Below are 6,367 nucleotides of genomic sequence, written 5' to 3'. Positions count from 1 at the left end.
CTCTTTGCAAATTGGCCACGTGTTTAGCCATGGCTAATTCACTCCTGGCCTCCTTGAGTTGCTCTTGTAAAGGACCTATGTCCGCCACACCCTTTGACTTGGCTATCTTCATCCACGTGTGTGTACGGACTCTTTCTTCCTCCAATGCAAAAAACAGTGGCACAGTAAATTTCTGAGGTATAATTTTGCCAGCCTCTAAAAAGGTGTAATATGAACTCAGACTTGGCTGAGGGCTGGGCTCTGGTATATGTTCCTTCTCCACTTCCTTTGGTGGCTCTACTTCACCCTCCCTTGGTGGTGATAAGGATGCTTCTCCTTCCATTCTCTCAGTTTCTTTAAGCCTGGCTAAGGTTTCCTGTAGAGCATCTTCAGCATCCTGTAGCCGAGCTTTTTCAGTCAATTGGTCTAACTTTTCTTGCCACGTAGTTTTCTTCGGGCTCCCCCTCTCATAGGTGACTGATATCCTCGAGGGGGACCTTTCCTTGGGCGAAGTAGGGGCATCTTCAATAATGATCGGGCTGCTGGACGGAGGTTGTGGCTTGCCCGTCTTTATTCTGACACTTCTTCGAGCTTTAAAATATAGAGGGGTCTCCCTCTTTCTCTTCTCCTTTGGCTTAGGAGGTGTGCTGAGGGCGGCCAGCACAGCTGCTGCCTCCCTTGCTAGAATGTCAGCTTTCTTCTCCTTGGGTTTCACTTTTTCAGGGCTTCCTGTAGAAGACCCTGTTTTAGTCAATTTCGGGCTTCCTGTAGAAGACCCTTTTTCAGTTAATTTCGGGCTTCCTGTAGAAGCCGGTTTCGGTTTTCCTGTAGACACAGGTGTCACCGCCTTGGTTTGCTTTGCTGCATGAGTTTTGCTTTTTGACTTGGTTGCGGTCGCTGTCGAGGCACTTTTGCTGATGTGGACCTTCTCAGCCTTGTCCACTCTGCCTTGCAACCTTTTCTCTCTTGCTGTCAAGATGGGTGTGTCATCTTTCTCTTTGGCACCCTTTTTCTCTTGTTTCTTCTCTTGCTTTTTCTTCTGCTCCGTGGTCGGGGTCTTCTGGCCTGTTTCTTTCTTTCCCGCGGGCACTGGCTCTTTCTCCTCACTGCTAGATGAACCGAGCTCTTCGGTCAGCATCTTTATATCCCCATCCTTTGTCAAATTTCTGAAGGCTTCCCATGAGAGAGGAACCTTGTATGTGTGGAGCGCATCCTCCATGAGGAGTTTGATCAGTCCATGGTGGGCTACCTGGTCTGGTGTGCCTTCTTTCAACTTGGTGGCACACTCAATCAGAGACTGTAATAGAAAGTAGGGGAGACTGAGCTTGTTTTCTATAGGTAGATCCATCTGGTGCCTTAATTCAGTGAGTAACCGAAAGTGGTACCCGTATACAATGCTAAAACAGCCTTCGCAGGTGATGTACTTCATAATCTGCAGGTTAACTTCATTCCACGGTCGCAGTAAACTGGTTCTACGAACCCCATTTTTGTCTTCTGAGAATTCCTCCTCTGGTGGAAAGAATTCTTTCTTAGCCTGTTGGCCCAATTTCCTTTCTTCCTTATCCCATGGCAATCCCATTGGGAGATCCGTAACTCGGCTGATGAATTGTGGGGTGAGTTTGAGGCTTAAACCCCTGAAGTTAATGGTGGCCAATGTTTTGGATTTCGGCCTCAGAGCTTGCAAAAACTCTTCTGCCACTTCGTCGTCATAGCCCTGCAATTTGTCACAAAAGGATATCCATTGCGCTCATGTGAAGAGCTCCACCACCTCAGGATTTTCTCTTAACTTTGTTGAATCAATGGGTTCCCTTCTGATGAACCCACCCGGCATGGTGAAAAACTGCTGCTTTAGCTAGAGGTGGCGAATGTGGAAGAAATTTGGCCTACTGGGACAGAGCGTAGAATTACGCTTCTATCATGCATATAATCCACGAAGCTTATCTCCTGAGGACCTTAACACAGCTTAATTACACTGACATCCTGTAGGACGACAGTTTATGCACGGCAGACAACATTTGCAACAATTTTCTACGACCAGACTGTAGACGACGATTCTGCCACCCTCAAAAACCAATTGCATGGAGAGTTCAGGTTTACCTTTCTAATCCACCACCTTTTGACGTGAGGAACCCGACTTCCTGTAGAAACATCTTTCCTGTAGGAGCAGCACGCGATTTCTGGGGATACTGCAGTGGGTCTGCGCTCTTTGTGTTGCTTCACATGCGTTCTGATGGCCAAAGACTCGGAGTATTGAGCTGCAAAGGGATCCGGATGATCACTCGAGTCTCAAACGGTGAATGATAAATGCATGGGGTGGCAATCTAGCCGATTAGATTTGAATCGGCGGAATCCGTGGCGCGGGGGTGAGTTGTCCCTGCCGGACCGTTGGACAACGTCATCCCATCATTTGCCTGCGAGTTCCCTTACTGCCGCATCATTCCCCGCAGATCCGCCGCCGTCTCTTCTATTAAACTCGTTTTTTCCGACGGGATTGCTCTCACGTGTGTACTGCCCGTTTCTTTTGCCACGACCGCCACCCAAACATCTAACTAGACCATTAACTGGTCGACGTGGCCAGTCGAATGGCCATACAACCGCTCAACCCATTCACTTCACACTTTGCAAACATTTTCAAAGTAAAATTCATGCAATTCGACGGAAGAAATGGTTGAGGCACATACCTGTGCGGCCGCAACACGATTTTTCGGTTCTTGGACGATGATGAGTGGATTTATTTGCTGCTGGTGAATTTGCATAGGCCTGGAGGTTCATATTCACAGGCCGTCGACGATGTATTTGATGCTTCGGCTGCATGCGCCCGCGTTTTCATTGCATATGGCAAGCGCTGTGAATGGTGTACACTCTAGCGGGCTTAACTGTTACGGGACTCCTGCAGGATGTCCTGTAACAGTTTTTCCTCCTCGGGTGCATGCTGCACGACGAAGGCAATGGCCTCACGATCACGCTCCCAGAGCTCATGGATGGCTGGGATGGATATGGTATGACATCTCAGCATTTTTTCATCTTAAAAATTGCTTTCTCTTGATAACTCAATGATCTGCTTTGATGGTGCAGGTAACTTCATTGCATGTCGACAAGGATGGTAGAACGAGGTGACAGCAGTGTGTAAGGGTGACAACAGTAGCTTGCATGCGTCCAAACCGATCCTTGGTCGTTAGATCTCCTCATAAAATGAATTCTGGGCCGTCCCGAACTTCTACAGGAAGTTTCCTGTAGAAATACAGAACTTGTTGTAGAAAGTTTGCGTTTCCTGTAGAAAGTCTGCACCTTCCTGTAGAAAGTCTGCATCTTCCTGTAGAAGACTCAAGCCGTGATGAAATTGTGCACATACCTTGGAGAAAATGAGTATTCTTGGAGGAGGTGCTGGTGAGGTCTCCTGGCAGCATGATAAGGATCCTTGGCTTTGAGTTGAGAGGCCTCCTCTCCTCCATAGAACACCTGCAACTTGCATGCAATTTCACATTATGAACTTGCTGTCCTTGTCTTTTTTGCTTGTTGTTTTTTCTTTTTTCTTTTTTCCTTTTTTTTTTTTTTTTTAAAGATAGCAGGGGCGCCTCAATGAGGTTTTCACCCTTGCCATCTGCCTTAAGCGCCTCAGAGAGGTTTTCACTCAAGGATCTTGTTTCAAATCTCCTTTTTTTTTTTTTTTTTTTTTTGAAAGACAATAGGGGCGCCTCAATGAGGTTTTCACCCCTACCACCTGCCTTGGGAGCCTCAGGAAGGTTTTCACCCAAGGATATTTATTATTTATTATATTTTCTTTCTTTTTTTTTAGATCTTTCAGCGTATGCCCAAAGCAGAGGCAGAACCCTTCTCTATGACCAACACTGATTTCTCCATAGTTTTGATGAACTCTTGTCTTGAGAGAGGTTTCCTGTAGATCTTCAATCGATGCCCATTGACAAGCATGGGGATGGCTTCCTCATCAATGGTCTGAATAAGAACAGATCCATTGCCATGACATTTTTCCACTGCATATGGTCCCAGCCATCTGGTTCTCAGCTTCCCCTTGAAATCTTTGTACCTGGAGTCATACAACAGTGCCCAATCTCCTGGCTGGAATTGCTTGTCATTAAGGTGTTGGTCATGCCACACCTTTCTTTGAAGTTGAACCACTTCCGAGTGAAGGAGGGCCTGCATTCGGTACTCGTCCAGTCCATTCAGCTGCAATAACCTTTCTTGTTGTGCATGGCTGAGATCTAGGTCCAGCTGAGCTGCCATCCTCAAAGTGTTGTATTCAAATTCAATGGACAGCAAAGCTTTCTTCCCATAGACCAGCTCATAAGGTGTGAAGCCGGTGGTGGTCTTCCAGGTGGTGTTGTAAGCCCATGTGGCCTCAACTAGGTGATCTGCCCAATCTTTCCTACTGCTGCTCACCACCTTAGTCAAAATCCCTTCTAATGCTCTGTTGGTGACTTCCACTTGCCCATTTGCCTGTGGATGATAGGGGGTGGAAGTCCTATGCTTGATTTTGTGATGAGCTAGTAGGTCTTCAATTAGGTTGGATGTGAACTGGCTCCCTTGATCGGTGACCAGCTCTCTTGGGTAGCCAAACTTGTAGAAGATGTTTTCTCTTAAGAACTCGGCCACCTTTTCTTCTGTTGCTGCTTTGATTGCTTTAGTCTCTGCCCACTTTGTCAGGTAGTCAGTACACACAATGATGTAAGACCTTTGCCTCGAAGGAGGGTTGATTGGATCCACAAAATCCATACCCCAATTCTCAAATGGCTCAAGAGTCACTTGAGGTTGGAGAGGCATCTCATCCCTTTGAGTTGGTTTCCCCATTCTTTGGCATTGGTCACATTGGCTGATATATCTTCTGACATCTTGATGAAGTGTGGGCCAATAGTAGCCCGCCTGCAGGATTTTGAAGGCAGTCCTCTTTGCTGCAAAATGTCCTCCACAAGGCCCATCATGACAGGTGAGGAGGATATCAAAGACTTCCTCCTCCCTTACGCAACGCCTTAAGATCTGATCAGGGCCAAACTTGAACAGATTACCCCCGATCCAAGTAAATGAGGCACTTTTTTTGATGATTCTGCTCTTCTCTCTTGAAGATAGGTGCGGAGGGAACTGTGTTGAAACAAGGTAGTTTGCTATATCAGCAAACCATGGAGAGAGTACTAAGATAGCAAACAGATGTTCATCAGGCATCTGGTCATCCACTGTTCCATCCTCATCTGCAGACAAATCCAATCTAGATAAAAAGTCAGCAACAACATTTTCTTTACCTGTTTTGTCAACAATGGTCAAATCAAACTGCTGCAACAAAAGTAACCATCTAATAATACGAGCATTCACATCTGGTTTATTCATTAAATATCTAATTGCAGCATGATCCGTATGTACAAAGGTTTGATATCCAGTAATATAATGTCAGAACTTGTTCAGTGCATGGACCACAGCCAAGAATTCTTTTTCGGTTACAGTGTAATTCAGTTCAGCTTTGGACAAGTTTTTGCTAACAAAGTAAATGGCATATGGAAGTTTTTGTTCAACTTGTCCTAAAGATGCCCCTATGGCTTTGTTCAAGGTGTCAGTGTGGATGTGGAAAGGTAGGGCCCAGTTTGGACCTCTCAAGATTGGGGCTGACACCAACTTGTCCTTTAATTCATTAAAAGCCCTCTGATAATCGTTAGTCCATTTAAACCCCACATCTTTTGCCAACAGGCCAAACAATGGCGAGGCTAGCTTGTTGAAGTCTTTAATGAATCTCCTGTAATACCCTGCTAATCCTAAGAAATTCCGAACATCCCTTACCTTTTGGGGAGGTGGAACCTTCTTGATGAGAGCAATTTTGTTAGGATCCACTTGTAACCCTTGGCAAGAAATGGTATGGCCTAGCACGGTCCCTTCAGTCATCAGGAATTCACATTTTTCAGGACTAAGGGATAGGTTCATCTCAATGCATTTGGTTAGGACCTTTCCCAGATTGGACAATGCTTCCTGGAAGTTGGACCCATAAGGGGTGAAGTCATCCATATAGATTTCCACCACATCATGGACCAGCTCCGAGAAGATGCTCAAGACAGCTCTCTGGAAGGTGGCAGGAGCATTGCATAGCCCAAAGGGGAGAACTCGGTAGGCAAAGGTACCCCAAGGACAAGTGAAGGTGGTCTTATCTTGGTCTTCCGGGCTGATTTGGATTTGGTTGTACCCGCTAAACCCGTCCAGGAAAGAGAAGAACTTCTTTCCTGCCAGTCCATCCAACACTTGATCTATGGAAGGTAGAGGGAAATGGTCTTTCTTGGTAGCTTTGTTCAGTTCTCGGTAGTCCACACAGATTCTCCATTTCCCATTTTTCTTGGGAACCAACACCAGAGGGGATGTTATCACTTAGAACTATAAAATTTGCATGTAATCCTTT

Source organism: Pinus tabuliformis, chromosome 2_2 (genome assembly GCF_031772625.1).
Source record: "Pinus tabuliformis cultivar Carrire ecotype Pingquan chromosome 2_2, CPIR1, whole genome shotgun sequence".
Classification (NCBI taxonomy): Eukaryota; Viridiplantae; Streptophyta; class Pinopsida; order Pinales; family Pinaceae; genus Pinus; species Pinus tabuliformis.
The sequence above is the reverse complement of the archived record's forward strand: the minus strand, read 5'-3'. Positions refer to the sequence as shown.